Here is an 18,776-nt window from a genome sequence, read left to right as displayed (position 1 = left end):
GTTCTAGGCTTATATTATCACCGAAGAAACGACAGGATTCTGTCACAAAGCATCTGTTTATGAGATAACAGGGAAGCATGGTGACTAACCTGGCTTATGCCATGTTGTGACTAGTCTGGCAAAAATTTGTCACTGGCAATCCCTCTGGAACCACATAGTGTTCAGGACAGAAAGCAGTTCCCACAAAGAAGGGAATCTGGTCAAAGAAAGGTAACAAATGCCAGTAAGGCTCTTTTCTTATTTTAAGTTAATGTATGGCAATAGAGCATATCAACTTTGACTACAAGGGAAAGGCTTTCGACTCTGAAACAGGAAAATTTACGGTTAGTCTTTGTGGCAAAGTTGGCTCAATGAACTACAATTGCTTCTTGGTTATCACAAAGCAAAGAAGCCTCCTCTAGAGAGTTCCTTGACAAAGGATAAAAGGATCAGGTCATAATACATTGCTGTTAAGTGATTCGACATTCTAATCTCTCTCACTCTCCTTTACATAGCCTTCTCCATCTTCAAACATCCAAGAACTCTCCATCTGCCACAGGAAGACCAGATGGCAGATGATGGAAAGACCAGGAGTGGGGATAAGCTACCTACTGAGGAGTACTATTCACCAGATATGTACTGGCAGGTGTTGGGTTGGAAGCAGAGGTGTAATCAGGAATAGGGTGGGGTATCAATAGCATAGTCCACTTAGCTCATGATGCTTCTTCTTCTTCTTCTTCTTCTTTTTTTTTTTTTTTTAAGATTTTATTTATTTAATGTAGAGTGAGAGAGAGAGAGCCAGAGAGAAAGCATGAGCTGGGAGGAAAGGGAGAAGCATGTTCCCTGCTAAGCAGGGAGCCAGACGTGGGTCTTGATCCCAGGACCCCAGGATCATGATCTGAGCTGAAGGCAGACACCTAACTAACTGAGCAACCCAGGCGCCCTTAGCTCATGCTTCTTAAGCTGCAAGTCAGAACCATCAGTTATAGAAGGAAGTCCTCAAAGCTCTTACACATTAACTTGTTCATGGGTGTCAGGTGCAGGGAATTTTCCATAGTGGAGCAAGGCAAAGAAGATGAGGAGGCAGGGACCAGAGATTCCTACTTGTACATCAAGAAGCCACTGCTTATAAGAAATATTTTTTTTTTTCTGGAAGATCATTTACTGTCTCCGTTGCCTCTCAAAAATTTAACTTTCAAGTATATTTGAGGATATCGGTAATGCAGAAAATATAAACTTGCTATATGTTGGATGAGAGCTGATTAATTAACAATTATAAAATTGTTATATGTTGCTTATTCTTCAGATTTATCATCTCATTTATTTTGGATTAGTTATCAGTTTGGCCTCGGCTTGGTGTCTACTCAGTGTTTTTCTCATTCAAAATATCTTCATGCACACCAGTTCAGATCAATTCCTGTTCTCTCAACTTCTTGCCCCATTTTGGTGACAAGATTAGCAGCATATGGCCTCCCACATCTAGTCCTCTGCAGCCTGCCCTCTCATTCCATCTTAGTGATCCAGTTGTGGCTTCTCATCCTCTCATCTCAGTATTAGGACTGGCCTAACCTTTGGCTCTCAATGCTGATTATGAAATAATGAAAATTTATGTTTCTCATGTCACATCTCTATAACATAAATCTACATTCCTGGGCTGTAATAAGTAATGGAAACAATTTATTCTCAACTGTTGTTGGATATTTTCTGAGAGAAATCAGTGGGCAGAGAGAACTGACAACAGTATCCATATCTTAATTAACAAATACCCTTCAAGGGCAGAGATTTGGCTTTAATATTATAAAATGCCTTCTGTTCAAATTGATTTTAAATGAATTTTCTACTCTCTATTCATATAGGTGGGTTTAGGCTGGCTTCAGTCATAATTGCCTGCAGTGGAATTTACTCAGAATTTTGAAATGTCATTTTCTAGTGTGAACACTATCTTCTTGGTGAAGATGTCTAAACTTAATCTGGCCTGCTGTCTTTTCTTACCCTTATTTATATTTAAAATTATTTATTATTTTTTAATTTTCATGAAGGCAGGGATTTTTGTGTGTTATGTTCACTGCTATATGCTCTGTATGGAGAGCATGGTTTGTCATTTGGAAATAATTTGATATATATTGGTTAGTTGGATAAATGCCTTTACTATTAAAATGAAGATTAGGAAGTCATGTTGCAACAGTTTTCAAAGTTGAAAGTAGTAATACTAACAAATGATATTTTTTCCAAGAATTCGCTGTCCCTTCCCTTCTACATGAGTGACATATGACTCAGATACACTTACTGCCAAATATCATGTATGCAAAGTCTACCTTAAACCATGGTTATTTTATTGTTGTGGATAGAAGGGCCTAAAAAATTTATTATTATTATTATTATTATTATTATTATTTTTATTCCATATATATTCCTTGACTTCATCTTGTAGAAAAGAAAGGATAATATGGAAGAGAAAGTGTCTTACATGCCAAGGAAATACTTTTCGTAACAGGGAAGGTAAGGCATTTTCCAGGCAGCCAAATTATGGGGAAGTAACATTGACAGTTGCAGTGAAAGTTTGCTATAGATTTTTGTGGCAAATGCTGATTTGGGATATCAAGATTATAGCTCACACACTGGGGAGAATATGGTCAGAAAAAAAAAAAATCTGTCTATAGGCAAATGCTGAAGAGGCTAGTTTTAAAAATCAATTCATTTGTAAGAAAACTGACCAAAAGTATTCTGTAAGAATTTCAATAAAATTAAAATGTTATCCAGCAAAGCGGAGACTGAAGAACATCTTTGCCACAGAAGGCAAACTAATAACTAACTTGATAAATAATTGGGTTGAGACACCGAATTGCTTTCTCCCCCTGGTCTGTGTTCTCTTTCTCTCTGTATAAAGAAAATGAGTCTGTTTTTCACATATGCCCCTCTGTGAGATATAAATGTGGCTAAAAATATAAAATTAGCTTTTCTTCCTCCTCAAACAAAGGGAATGATCCTCTTGATTCTATAGTTCTTAAAAGAATTGTAGACATGCCTTTGGAATGATGCAGGCAAATCTCAATAAGACTATGAAGAAATATTATCCTTCATGAGTTTTTCATGGTGAATGTAGGACATTACAGGCAAGGCTAAAGTACTTCAGCATTGTTGGGATCCTCAACCATGTGGGTCATGAGAGATAGACAGAATGTGACCTTGTCGGTTTGCTATTTAACTCCAACACTCATACCATGCTTCATGTAGGCAACACCAAGAATAATGTAATTTATATTGTAAAAAAATGTTGGTTTACTGGATTTGTGACTAGCCTTTCAGTAAGGCTAGTAAATGTTCTTAAGTGCATTCTTACCTAGTTCCTACCTTCAGAGGCTAAAAGCTGAGTTCTGCCCTGAATGCAGGTAGAAAGCTAGCACATGTGACTTCTGCTATTACCTTTTCTGCTTTCCCCTGCTTGGATTTTTTGCCCCTGGAATGCCAGTTTAAAACTCTAGTACATTTATTAAGACTCTTACAACTTTTGCCTAGTTCATGATTAGTTCTTTCCCCATGAACAGAATTTGCCTCTAATAGTTTCAACCTTCTATCAAACAGACCGTCAAATCAGTCTTCATATAATGCCAGAGACTGCTACATGGATATCTAAATACTTTGTCTCTTACAGCCTCTCAGTCTTGACTCTGCATTGCAAAATGGAACCTGGAGCAGTCACACTTGTATTCACCTCTTCAATGTTTAGAGTTGATCTAAGACAAGAAGCCTCTTCTTAGAAGAAGGGTGAAAACCGTGATCCTGGTTGTCTCTACATCTCTATGACCTACCCCTCATTTATCTCTGAATTGTCTTTCTCTTCTCTGGCAAGAGATCCTAACAGCTAGTGTGCCACTCAGAAGAATTTGAGCCATACCTCTGCTCATTTATTCTGATTGGCATCTGACAAGCCAAATTTTACTCTGCAATTATAGTAAAAATAAGGCAACACATTCAAGTTTAAGGACACAATGTAGCCAAGCTAATCCAGATAAAATTTTAAAGAAGTCAACATATATCTGTAGCCTGTTCTTTGGCAGGCTCCCCTATAGCAGGAGCTTGGATAGGGTCGGAAAGATTATAGGGTCAGGGGTCAGGAGATAGAGGCTTAAGTCCTGGCATCACCATGTACCTGCTGGGTGAAAAAATGAAGATAACAAAAACTGTTATAAAGAGCTCTTTTAAAAAATTATGTGAAATTACATATGTGCTAGCACTTTGAGAACTGTAAAATTTCACAAGAATGTTAATTTTCCTTTGTTAATACGGTTATAGTTGCAACAGATAGGCCGGCTAAGGGAAAGAGAAGGTATATATATAATGAGTGTAAGATCACACAATACATTTTTATACAGTCAAAATTAGAAACTACTGTTCTTACTAACAATCCCCTCAAAGCACAAAATTGGGAAAACCGATTCTCAATTTCAACAGGAAAAGACTTACAGAGATGTTTTAATCACCCTTTGACCACACTGGAGGATCCCACTGGAGGTTTATAAGGATGGTCAATCACGTAACACCCTACAATGGACAGATGGAATTAGTTTATGAGTCACATATACTCATAGCCTGGGGAGGAGGACAAACCTTGCCACGCAAGGTCAACATGAGTGTAAACATCTGGGGACAGTGAACAATCAGGGGTTCTGGGAGGCAGGCTTTGTAGTATCACCAGGTTGTGGTGCCCCCAGTAACGATGGAAGGATATGGTTAGTTGGTTTGAATAATTCTGGGGACTGGGAGGGAACTGAACCTACTATTCAGAAATAGTAAGAACTGTTCCTGGTCCTTTTGCTAAGGAAGGTTGTTTCGCTAGAAGACCGTTTCTGTGGTGGCATCACAGAAAGGGGAATTTGTAGGTAGGTCATTTGACCCCTTCCTGGCTTCACCGGATGCCAAGGCAACACTTAATACCAGGCCTTACACCAAGAGAGATACTGACTCAACTAGCATAGACAAAAGACTCCAGTAGAAGCTGTGACCACGGAGGCTGGTTACCATAAGAAGAAAAGGAAAACAGAAACAAAAACAAAAAAACAAAACACTAAATTCAAAAGCCTGGGAAGCAATAATCTCTTTAATCAAGAGACAGAAGAGAAGAAGTTAATAATAAATATATAATGAAGGATTGTGGAATAGATAGTTTGAGAATAAGGTGGAAATGGTGTCTTGCAAAATCAGAACATTTCAGAAACTGGGACATGAGGGTGATCATTTATGTCCATAAATCAGAGAAAAAGTCAGGTGATGACTTAAAATTGATTTTGAATTTATTTTTAGAATTATGGGATCCATTTCAAATCTCCTATTTGAGTATGGCTACATTGATGGAGAGGACAAGCTGAAAATTTTGCATGTTCTTGGAAGTGAATTCAGCAAATCAATCAAGGGACTGTGGTAATGTCATTACTTCCCTAAGAGCACCTGACACACCTTAAAGGCTAACTTTAGGGATCCATTACTCTGTCTTAAGTATACCTTAAGACTTAAACAAACAACAAGTTCAACTAATTATAGCAAGTTAATGTGCTCATTTTATATGCCTGGGGAATTGAGGCAATGAAAATCAGAAATCCTAAGATAAATTATCAGTAATTCCACTACACAGAAATACTGACAGGTAAAACAGCATGGGGTACTTATCATTGATAAATGTTAACGTACTTGAAAGGGTAATGTTTTCTGAAAGTCATAGGTTGTCTGAATAAAAGTCTTACAAATGTGCCCAGAAAAATGGGTTGTGCTAAGAAATACCTCTTTTAAAGGTAAAGCCAGTAGTTTCTTAAAGGTTCCCAAATACAGAGTGTCAAAGTAAAAACTCCTTTGACAAATAAAGTTTCTTGAAATTATTTCTTTAAAAAATTTCCCTACTAAAATCTGTTTGCATTTATAAGAGATGAACTCACTCCACACTTCTGATCACTTACCCCATACAGCTAAATCATCCTTGGACCCATCTGTCAAATTTACTATTTTCTCCCCCTTATAGTGCCTCGCTAGGATATAACTCTATTTTAAAACGGCACCATTTTAACAAATTCTAAGCCGAATTTCCCCATTTCCAGTTCCTTCTTGCTCTTCATCTTCTCTATAAATCACAATAATGTGTCTATAGGTGCCAGTCCTGATTTTGCGGGTTTGAAGCTATCAAATTTTGGTGGTCCTCTTAATTTAAAAAAAGGTATCTTACTTTTGCAGTATTTATAATAACATATGACCACATACATCTTTGCCATAAGGAATTCATATATTTGTAAATTTGTATGCTAAACTAATGCATTTATGTATTTTCTAGGCAGAGTTTCCATAGTTTCAAACACTTTCAAAAGGGATCTCTGTACCCACATATTAAGAAATGTCATCCTAGGGTATAGATTAGAGAAACACCAAAAGCTATGTACTAGCAGAGGGACCAAGGTTCCAGCCAGACTGTCCTGGTGTATGGTTTTTGTGGTTTCTAAATCCCATTGCTCTGGGGCCACCCTCACCACACAATTTCTCACCAAAATTTGGTTTTCTTGTGAGACATAACTAAGGGAAATACATATAAACATACATTTCCCTTTGTTTTTAAACTGAAGGCTTTAAGCATTTTAAAGCCCGAGGGAGCAAAACAAAAATATCAGATTATGGCGGAATACATCTTAAAGTGAACCTGCTGAGTGCCCTTACCACACAATTTGAATTTTTATTGTTTTCATTTTTCTTGAACATTTAAGGTGATGTTGTCTCACCTTGCCAGAGTAGAATTTGCGAGAGAAACATTATTTTTTTTTAATGTATGTTTTATATTGCTCTCAGTGTTGAGGTAATTCATTTTTTGGTTCTTCTGTTATAAGAATAAACTTTCTAAAATAATGTGGTTTCTTAAAAAAAAGAGAGTGGCAAAATTTAACGTACAGATGGAGTAAACATATCTCTATTGAGTTAGAGAATAATACTAGAATCCTTGCTCTCCAAAACCTTTTAAAAAATTTTCACTACGCTATTTAAATGTCTGCAGAAACATTAAATTAGGAGAAAAAATACCAATACTCTAAAAAATATTAATAGAATTATACATAAAAATAATTCTGAATATGTTTCAAAGTAATTATCTTTTTTTAAGGATAACATATATACAAAACTTTTCTAGACTCAAGTCTATTACTTGATGAACAGAACTATTATCTAGATGATGAAATAGAACACTAATAGCACGGTAGAGCAGAGTAACAGAAAATGTCCATCTACCCTTACCTTAGTTGCCATCTTCTACAAAGTTAGTCATCATTCTGACATGTAACATACTATATTAGTTTTGTCCATTTGTGTACTTTGTATTAATGGAATGGCACAATATGCAATATTTTATATCTGGCTTAGTTTCCATGACACTACATTTCCATGATTAATCCATGTTTTTGCATGCACCCTTTGCCTATTTTACTCTTCTGGGCAGTAATACTGCTTTCCGTTTTTGGTTATTGAGAATAGTACTACTATGCATACATCATTTTAATGTATACATGCAGATAATTGTGTTGGTTATAATATGGGATTGAAATTGCTGGGTTATAGATTAGACATGCATTGTTTTAGGAGAAACTGACAGATTTCCAAAGTGATTGTAGTAATTTCCACTATTAGCAGTATATGAGTATTGCAGTTGCCTCACATTCTTACCCGGACTTGTAATGACAATCTCTTAAATTGTAGCCATTCTAGTGTACAGTGGTACATAATTGTGTTTGTAATTTTTATTTCCCCACTGACTAATGATGTTCAGCACATTTTCATATTTCCAACATTGATTTATATACCTCTTTTGGAGGTATCTCTTCAAGAATTCTGCCTACTTTTTGGTGTGTGAGATTTGGTCATTTGTGATATTTAAATGATCATCATTTCTTTATATATTGATGGAATGAGTCTTTTGTTCTGTATATGCATTGGAAATATAAATATTTTGTCTCTTTTCCTGCCCTTTTGCTCTTTTAATGTTACCTTTCAATGAATAGAAATTGTTGTCTTAAAGAAATATAATTAGTCTTATAAATTATGGTGAGCATATTATTTTTAGGTAAATCCTGCCTATCCCATGATCATGATGCTATTCTCTGTTTTTGTCAAGAGGCATATTTTTTTTTCTTTAAAATGTTTATTACTAGGTTAGATAAGCTATAAACATATAGAAACTATCCAATCTATTATAATTTATGTTTTTGTGTTCAATAAAAATCCAATTTAAAAGCAATTGGATTAAAATGACTGCTGACAGGACCAAAGTAGACCAATCAAGAGGCATAATTTTTAACTCTCTCATTTATCCATCTATTTATCTATCTATCAATCTTTTAAAGGTTTTATTTATTTATTTATTTATTTATTTATTTATTTATTTAAGACAGGGAGAGAAAGAGCAAGATGGGGGAGGAACAGTGGGAGAGGGACAGGCACAGAGCCTGAGATGTTTGATCTCACATTCTGAGGTCATGACCTGAGCCAAAATCAAGAGTCAGATGCTGGGGCACCTGGGTGGCTCAGTGGGTAAGCCTCTGCTTTTGGCTCAGGTCATGATCTCAGGGTCCTGGGATTGCCCTGCATTGGGCTCTCTGCTCAGCACACAGCCTGCTTCCCCCTCTCCCTCTGTTGCTCCCCTTGCTTGTGCTCTCTCCTTTTCTCTCTGTCTGTCAAATAAATAAATTCTTAAAAAAAATTAAAAAGAGTCAAATGCTTAACCAGTCAACTGACCACCCAGGTGTCCTTCTCACTTATATTTGTTATCTAGCTGACATTAATTTTTGTGTGTGGTGATAGTTAGAAATCAAGATTCATTTACTTTCATATAGATATTTGATAAGCCAGCATCATTTATTTAAAAGGTTTTATTTATTTTTTCTTTCATTCTTTATCCCCAACTACTCAAGAGAGTCAACTTTGTTATAAACCAAGTGACCACAGATAGTCTGCTTTTGGACATACTCTTTGGTTGTGTTGGTCAGTTTTTCATCTTTATTGCAATATCACCCTTCCTTAATTTCTAAAGCTCTAAAATACAAGTAGTCTTGATTTCTGAAACGATAATTCCTCCAAAAATATACTTTTAAGATTGCCTTGGGTGGTGCTTGGGTGGTTCAGTCTGTTAAGCAGACCACTCTTGATTTTGGCTGAGGTCATGATCTCAAGGTTAGGAATTGTGCCCTGAGTCAGGATCTGTGCTCAGCGTAGAGTCTGCTTGAGGTATTCTCTTTAGCTTTCCCTCTGACCCTCCCCTCCTCATGTTCATATCTGCTCCCTCTCTCTCTCTTTCTCTAAAAAAAATAAAATCTTTAAAAAATAAGATTTCCTTTGTTACTCTTAGCCTTTTATTTCCATGATATTTTAAAATCAGCTTGTCAAATTCCAAACACATACAAATCTCTGATGATATTTTAATTGGTGTTAAATTTATAGACAAATTTGCAGGAAAAAACATTTATAAAATTGAGAATTTCAATTCCTAACCATAGTGTGTCCTTTCATTTTGTTACTTTTTTTATTGATAATATTCTGTATATTTATAAAAAGAAAAGTATATTTTTGTTGGATTTATGCCAACGTATTTAAATAATATTTGATTACATTTTTTTTAAAGATTTTATTTATTTATTTGAGAAAAAAAGAGTGAGTGGGTGGAAGGGCAGGCAGAGGGCCAAGCAGACACCCTGTGAGTAGGGAGCCAGACACAGGGCTCAATCTGAAGACCCTGGGATCATGACCTGAGCTGAAGGCAGACCCTTAACCAACTGAGCCACCCAGGTGCCCCATATTTAATTACATTTTAAATGTTACTATTTTATTGTATTTCCTAAAGTTTACTGTTAGCATATTAAAATAGATTTTTGTGTATTATCTTTTAAAATAGATTGATAATTTTTTTTTTTAGTTTTAATAATTTGGCTATAGATACTTCTGGATTTGTTATATATACCACAACGTCTTCCAATAATGATAGCTTTTAAGTAATAAAATGTTTTTTATATTTTATTCATTTTTTTTTAAAGATTTTATTTATTCATTTGGGAGTGATACAGAGACAGAGAGAGCACAAGCAGGCAGAGAGGCAGAGTGAGAGGGAGAAGCAGACTCCCCGATGGTCTGGGAACCTAACATGGGGCTCCATCCCAGGCAGGACCTGGAGATCATGACCTGAACCAAAGGCACACGCTTAACCATCTGAGCCACCCAGGCGCCCCTATTTCATTCTTTTGATAATAGTTTTGTTTTGTTTCATTTTCATAGATGACTACTGCTTTTATTTATTTTTACTTTTATATTTTTAAAGATTTTATTTATTTGACAGACAGAGATCACAAGTAGGCAGAGAGAGAGAGAGGAGGAAGCAGGCTCCCCACTAAGCAGAGAGCCCGATGCTGGGCTTGATCCCAGGACCCTGGGATCATGACCCAAGCTGAAGGCAGAGGCTTTAACCCACTGAGACACCCAGGTGCCCCGATGACTACTGCTTTTAAATAAATGTTTTTGTGGCTCAGTGGGTTAAGCCTCTGCCTTCAGCTCAGGTCATGGTCTCAGGGTTCTGGGATCAAGGCCTGAATTGGGCTCTCTGCTCAGCAGGGAGCCTGTTTCCTTCTCTCTCGGCCTGCCTCACTGCCTACTTGTGATCTTTCTCTCTGTGTCAAATAAATAAATAAAATCTTAAAAAAATAAATGTTTTTGTAATATCTGTTCATACAGATGCTCCTAAGGTTACAAAACTTCCCCTAAGCGCAGTATTAACTGTAACCTGGAAGTTTGGTGTGTCATATTTCTATTACCATTAATTTAAAAATATCTTATTTCAATGTATACCTTTTTAATAATAAAATATTAGTTTCTAAAAAGTTAAGAGTATACTATTTACATTCATCGATTTTATAAAAATTACTTTCAAATTGTCTAATTTCACTATGCAAGATAACACAAAAACTCTGTATCATTTAAGTTTTTCCAAACTGATTTTCAGTATAATTCAGGTTGTGGTCAACTGGCATATGTTCTATGTGGACTTGAAAAGGTGAAATATCCAGACACTGTTGGGTTCTGGATGTTTCAATGTTGCCAATACATTTATCTTCTTAATCATTTTGTATAGCTCGATTACATCTTTATAAATTTTGATTTTTGTTTGTTTTGCTTTACTTGCTCTATAAACTACTACACAAGAAATTTTATAGTCACCTACTGAAATTTTTAGGTTGTGTATTTCTCCATTTAGAAATTGATCATGTTTTGCATTTTACATTTTGAGGCTATGACAATAGTATACATAAGCTACAAGTTACTGTATCTTCATGGTAAAGTGAATCTTTGATCATTATGAAATGTTCCTATTTTTCTCTAGAAACACCTTTGCTTTAATATCCATATTATCCAATGTTAGTACAAAAATAGATGCTTTCCTTTGGGTTTGCATTCACATGGTATATCATTTTCATTGGTTTACATTCAAACATTCTGTGCCTTATAATTTAATAAATGTATTATAGGGATGAAGTAAAATTTTATTTTTACATGTTTCAAATTCTAGTATTTAGTTTTTAATAAATACAGATATAGTTTATTTTCACATATCATACCATTTATTTCTAGTCTTACACTTGTTTTATTGAACTTTTTAGAATTTTCTTATCTTTTTAATGTGTTTTTATTATTTAATTTTTCTTATGTTAGCTTCATATTTATAGATTTTTATTCATTTTCTACTTTAGAACAAGGATCGCTGAGTCATTAGAGGCTAACATAAATTAGTATTGTATCTTTTAGAAGACTATGCCAAGATCTTAGAATATTTTAACTCTACCACTTTGTCTTTGATACTATTGCTGTCATGCATTTTAATTTTATATATAGTTCACGACATATTAAGACTGTTATTCTTGTTATTTTATGCCATTATCGTTGATTTTGATTTATCCTTTATGTTCTTATTCATTTCTCTTTATTCCTGCCTGTTTTTCACTACCTCAGTTTGGAATAATTTTCTTATTTCTGAAGAACTGACTTATAAAATTTCTTTTAGTGCAGATATGCTGGTATTGTACACTAAAAGGCTTTTTTTCTTTTTAAATTTTGGGAGGAGAAGAGAATGATCTGTGAACGTCTATATCCTACTTTAAGTTTTGATAGATATTTTCACTCTATGTTGTGTCTACTTGGCATTTATGTCAGAACTTAAAGAATGTCATTTTTTTTTTCCTGGACTCTATTATTTCTCTGGTGAGGTCGGCTTTCTATCTGATTGATTTTTTTAAGGATGATATGTGCTTTTTTCCCCTGGCTTTTATCTATATTTCATTCTCAGTAGCTTATCTATTATGTGCCCCAGTGTAGCTTTTTATATTTATCCAAATTTGTTTCATACTCATTTGTAGCTTCATGTCTTTCATTTGTAGTTTCATGTCTTTCATCTTTGCAAATATGTCTGTCAACTGTTATATCCTCAACCACTGCTTCTTATATACATTTCTTCTGCAGTGAATCCGTTATACTTATGTTAGGCTTTTTCACCATATTCTATTTTCTTATTTTCTTAATTTTACCTGTCTTTGTTTTTTCTTACTTCAGTTTGGTTATTTTAAACTGAATGATCTCTTAATAACCCACTAGCTCTGTTCAATCTGCTATTAAACCTAACTATTTTGTGCATAATTTTGGTTATCACAATTTTCAGTTCCAGAATTTTTATTTGACTTTTTATTTATTGACTCAAGCCTCTGGTTAAATTTCCTATCTGTTTGTCTTCTTTTTGTAAATATTAATTAAATTAAATTAAACTAAATTAAAATTTTAGTACTAAAGAATTAAAAGCAGAGTATAAAGTAAAGTATTATTTAAAAGCCAAATATGATAACTCTAAAATCTGGGTTCCATATGGTTTTTCTTCTACTGTCTGTGTCAGCTATAAGTTTTTCTTCTAGGTCATGTTTTTTTGTATATGTTATAAATTTATTTTTGTATGAAAATACAGTTTTTATTCTACCCTTTGCAGGTAAAAGAGAGAATGTCTTATTGCCTCAAAGTCATGCGAGTCTAGGCTGACTCCAGGCTGCTCTGCCTTTGTAATGGTTGTTCCATTTCTGATTCATGAATGTCCGTAGGATAGAGGACACCAGTGATTCTACCTGAAAGTCCAGTATCCTTCTAGAAGCTCTTCCACTGTGGTGGTCCTTGAAATCCATTTTTTTTTTAACTTCCCAGTACTGTGAGATTAATTTTAATGTAGTTACCTGCTTTGCTTTTTAGGTGTATTTGCCATGGTTTCTTATCCTCTTGTGCTGTGCAAGTTAATAAATACCTAACGGGAAAATCACTGCCAGATGTTAAGTCACTTCTTACACTTCAAATGTTGGTTATTTTGGCAGTTCACAAGACCCTTTTTTTGGGGGAGGAGGGGAATCTCTCCAATATTGGAAGTTTCTTCTTCTTGCTTTTCTTCTTTTTCCCATTGACCCTTTTTCCTCTTCTCTGCCTCTTATGCCAAACCAAATATAAGCAAATGCCTTGTGAAAACTAGTATGTTCAAAATTGGGCTCACCCCAGGAGTTTTATTTCATTTCAATCCAGCCTTAGGGAGAGATTTAAGATACCTTCAAACGTGTGAATTTCTTTCCTTCTTCCTTTCCTTCCTCCCATCCTCTCTCTCTCTTTCCCCCTTTACTCCTTCTTCTCTCCTTCTCTTTCCCTCCCTCCCTCCCTTTCTTTCTCTCTCTCTCTCTATTTCTTTCTTACCCTCTCTCTCTCTTTCTTTCTTTCTTTCTCTCTCTCTTTCTCCTTCCTTCCTTCCTTCCTTCCTTCCTTCCTTCCTTCCTTCCTTCTTTCCTTATCTCATTACTCTTGGAATGATTGTTGATCTGCTAGAAGCTATTCCATCACAGTCATAAGCAGAAGTCATCTGGGAAAAATTTTTAAACACTCTTATTTCAGTGTGATTGTACTGAAGTTTCAATTTTTTTCTAAGTAATGTAACTATGATGGTTTTAACACTTATAACTATTAAAAATCTTAGGAAGGAATATTTAACTATTTTACTTGTTTATTTATGGTTTAGCTATTGTCTAGTTTTCCAGTGTTGTTTCCTAATGTGTTACCCCTCATTTTTTTGATGCTAACCTGCAAGGTTATATTCCTAATTTCATTGGCTCAATCCTGCTACAGTGTTTTGCAAGTAAAATCTTATCTACCTAGAATGAACTCTCCCTTCATTTGTAAGGGTAAGTCCTCCTCATTCTTTAGAACTGAACTAAACAAATTTCTTTCTCTTGTAATGCAATGTAAGTCTTCCCTGACTAGGTTGAATCCTTTTCTCTGGACTCCCAGACCAATCTATATCTTTCATTTAGTCAATCTTGATGGGCCTAGTTTTGCATTTCCGTGATTTTTTGTTTTTTTGTTTTTTTGTATACTCCACTAAATTATTAGTGATATGATGGCAAGAGCCAATTTTGTTGTTACTCACATTTATGTCCTCAGTGCTTAGCCAAGGATGTGCCATAGAAGAACCAACCAAATTTTTATAGAAGAGGTAAAACAATTTTTATAATTATTGAGCAATGGATCAGAAGAAAACACCTGTTCATGAAAGGCTTTCTAGAAGACTTCCAGAAGGCATCTGTGATGGAGTACCATTGTCTGAGACTCTTAACACCAAAGTCTCTGGGGGTATTGTGTTAGATAAGGATTTCGTGTGAGTGAGTTAAAATAGTTAGGGCTCATGGCTAAGTGAAGGTCATTGATTAACCACTTAATCAAGAGCTTTGTAAATAATGTGTCTTGTCAAGACATTAATTTTAACTTCAAAATGACGCATTTAAAAAAAAAGTTTAGAAAATGTGCTCAATTATTTAGTACTATGAGGGGAAGACTTAGGATGGGAAATCTCAGGTATAGATAATGTGCCAGGTATTCAAATTAGTTTATAAATCTTGTTCCATTCATTACCATTTTCATAAGAAAAGCTTGCTAATCTATTAATCTTCATTAATAAGAACTATTATAAATTATATCCCATACTACTATGTATGCCTAATATTCTGTGAACAATAGGTGGTATGGCTATAATTCTGTAAGCCTTATAATAGTATATTTAATTTCAACTATGAAAACTGAATTTTTGAATTCATGACACCCTATGAGCAGATTTTTTATATCATAAAATGTTTACAAAATGTGGCAAGCATTGAAAAATATCAGTGTTTTTAAACTAATACTAATAAAAGGAAATGCATTAAAGGACATTAAGTCATTAAAAAAAAAGAAATAACAACAATATCCTAAACAACCTTAGGGTCCAAGGAATACACTTTACATTATACTAATGACCACATGGTTATTGGTTATCAAAACACAGCATGTAAACGTATTGTATTTGGAGAAGTTAATGCTCTAAATACTTTCAATATCAAAGAAGAAGAAATAATCAGACATTTAACTTAATTCTGGATACTTGAGAATGAACAATAAAATAGCCTGAGATGCTCAGAAACAAATGATAAAGAAAAAAATAGATTAATGAATTTAAATAAAGAAAAAAGGATCATTAAAATAATCAAACTTTTGTGAAGACCATTCAATATATTATAGGAGAAGAGACAAAGAGACAGAGACAGTGAGAACAACACATTAGGTATTAATATATGTGAGAAAGCTAACAACAGAAAAAAAGGAGGAAAGTTATTAGTGAATATCAAATATTAATCTATAAATGTGCATGTTAAAATATTTATTTTTATAAAGGAAATCATCAATGTATAGTGATAATATCCACTGTAGATTGATCCTACCTACCTAATCCAGGATAAACTCCCTAGTAATCTTAATATCTGCAAAGCCTATATTTTGTCATGTGAAATAACATTAACAGGTTTCATGGATTAAAGTACGAATCTTTAGGGGACTGTAAACACATACATATGCCACATACACATACCACGTGCACATACCCATACGATTTTTACTTCTGCTCTTCTGTAGTTCTAAAAATCTGTTTTTCAATCTACTTGTTAGAAATCGGCAAAAATATTGTCCTTAATTCCAAGTATTACCACTCTAACATGTCTTCTCTTGTCATAATTTTTATTATACCCTTATCTCTATGATTCCCTCAAATCACATACGTAGTTTAGCTTTCCAACTTATCTTCATTGGAAGAGTTGGTCTTGATTATCTAATCTCCTATTGCTTTAAGTAAAAACCCAAAGTCTCCATTATTCACTTCTAATTTGAAATCACTTATATGAGGATTTTATAGAATTCTCAGTCATAATTCTGTGTCTTAGATATTGTGGAGAAAGTAAAGTTAAGTGAAGGTTTTTATCTTGGGTATATATATTCAAAATTTCCTAAATATAGGAAAGGAGGTGGATGGGTCAAAATATGACAGATATTCACATTCACCCCAAATTTATATTGCTCTGGTAATGTATCTATTGTGTATAATCACCTGTTCATCTTTATAGAACAAAAGTTAAAAACACATATTCTTAAGGTGAAAATATCATAGATAAAATGTACATTTTTATACATTATTGAAACTTCTAAAGATGTATTTATTTGTTTGAGAGAGAGAAAGGGAGAGAGAATGAGTCTGAGCAGGGAGAAAGGCAGAGGGAGAGGGAGACAATCTTAACCAGACTTTGAGCTGAGCTTCAAGCCTGGCATGGTACTTGATCTGACAACCCTGAGATCATAACTTGAGTGGAAACCAAGAGTCAGACACTTAACTGACTGAGCCACCCAGGCACCCCACATTATTGAAACTTTTATAGTAAACATTATTTGTCCCATAATCATAAATAAAGCAATATTACCTTATGATAGGAAAAAAGGGGACCAGTTTTCTCTTGTTCACTTTTGTATCTCCAGGCTACAGCACAGCACCAGAAATAATCTGGACAGGATCTCCATCTCTGCCTTTCACATATTTTAGCATCACTGCATTCATCTTTATTTTTAACTATAGTAGGGAGAGAGTAACAAATTAACTTGCACATAATATTTGATCTTTGTCTCTGTGGAGATAATTCAGCACTGAATTTTTATTTTGCTATTTTATTTTCTTTTAAAATATTTTAATCTCACCTGGTTCCATTTTACCTCAACGATTCCTGACATTTTATGCTATTTTCCTTTTATCTCTTCCTGCTTTGACCTTATGCCTTTCATGTCCCCCCTACCAAGGCTGTATATTTGTTGTATCTAATTAAGGATGTCAAATCATGTGTCAACATATCTTCTGTCTCTTAGAGTTAATCATTTCAGATTATTGAAAAGTGTGTTCTTCTTTAGGGTTATATGAGCTATGGTCTTTTTCTCTTCTGATTATCCGTTGGGGTCAAAACTGACTTTTTTTCCCCCTCTCTCTTTGTACTAATCCTAAAATGAAAACAAAGAGCATGTGGATTGGTCGTGGTTCTATTATCTTTTTATTTGGGATTGAATGAAATCTCTTGGAAACCTAAAGGAAAATACTCTTCAGGGAAACTTATGTTTTCTTTCGTTTTGCAGGCATTTGTCAAACTATAGTTTGATCCGCTGGACTTGTAGATCTTCTCCTACTCAATTTCCTTATTCTATATTATATACATATATATACACACACACACACACACACATATATATGTATATAGATAGATAGATAGATATGTATATTGGACAGATCACATAAAAATCTTCCATTTTCAGAATCCACTTCAATCAGGGTTCTTGCTGACACTGCTCCCATTTCAAGACCTCTAACACAGATGGAGAGTACAAATTCTGCACATCTCTGCTTCCTGACTGTAGCCTTTAGCCTTTCTGGTCTTTGAGTGAGGAGAAATGGTTAGATAGGATATAAAAGAAGTACAGCACATATCCTCAGGTTTCTAAAAGTACCCACTCATGTTTGTGTGTTTCACGCTCTTGCATGGCACAGGCTAAAACACATAGCCTCAAAGGCAGACATGATACAGAAGTAAGAAAAAGGTAACTTTTACAACTGTATTATAGGGAAGATATGGTGACTGAAATCATGCTGGAACACAGATGCGGCGTCAAATTGAGATGAAGTGGGGCGCCTGGATGGCTTTGTTGGTTAAGCATCCAACGCCTGACTTCAGCTCAGGTCATGATCTCGGGGCCCTGGAATCAAGCCCAAGTCAGGCTCTGTGGTTAGGGGGGAGTCTCTCCTCTCCCTTTCCCTCTGCCCCTACCCCCACTTATTCTTGTGCATCTACATATGCTCTCTCTCAAAATAATACGTAAATACATCTTTTAAAAAAACTGAAGGTGAAGTTACCTAGATATATACTATGTCTCTGTGAAAATTTCCCTTTTTTTCCTTCCTAATAGAGATATTAGACTTCAGAAATCAGAGTATGGATAATACATAAGGATGAAACAAACAAACAAACAAACAAAAAACCCAACTTTATATTTTCATTCATATAATGAAATACATTGTGCCTGGATATTTCTTTGAATTTGTCATTTTCATTTTATAGATTTTGCTCCATTAAACTTATATCTAGGTATAAAAAATTCTAATTTCAGGCAATCTTCATTTGTAATATTTTGTGCTATAGTCTCTTTATATATCCTCATAAGTATTTTATCTTGAAGCTGGCCATTTTATACAAGTATATTATTTACTTTTTATTGATGTTCAAAATCACTTTCTAGTAAAAAGCCACCATCCTGGTGTCATCTATGCTTTGTATGCTAATTATTATGTAAATTTTAATCTATGTTTCTTTCTTAAATCTAAAATTACATTGAGC

The sequence above is a fragment of the Martes martes genome, assembly GCF_963455335.1.
Source record: "Martes martes genome assembly, chromosome: 9".
In the NCBI taxonomy this organism is placed as follows: domain Eukaryota; kingdom Metazoa; phylum Chordata; class Mammalia; order Carnivora; family Mustelidae; genus Martes; species Martes martes.
This window is presented reverse-complemented; position numbering follows the sequence as displayed.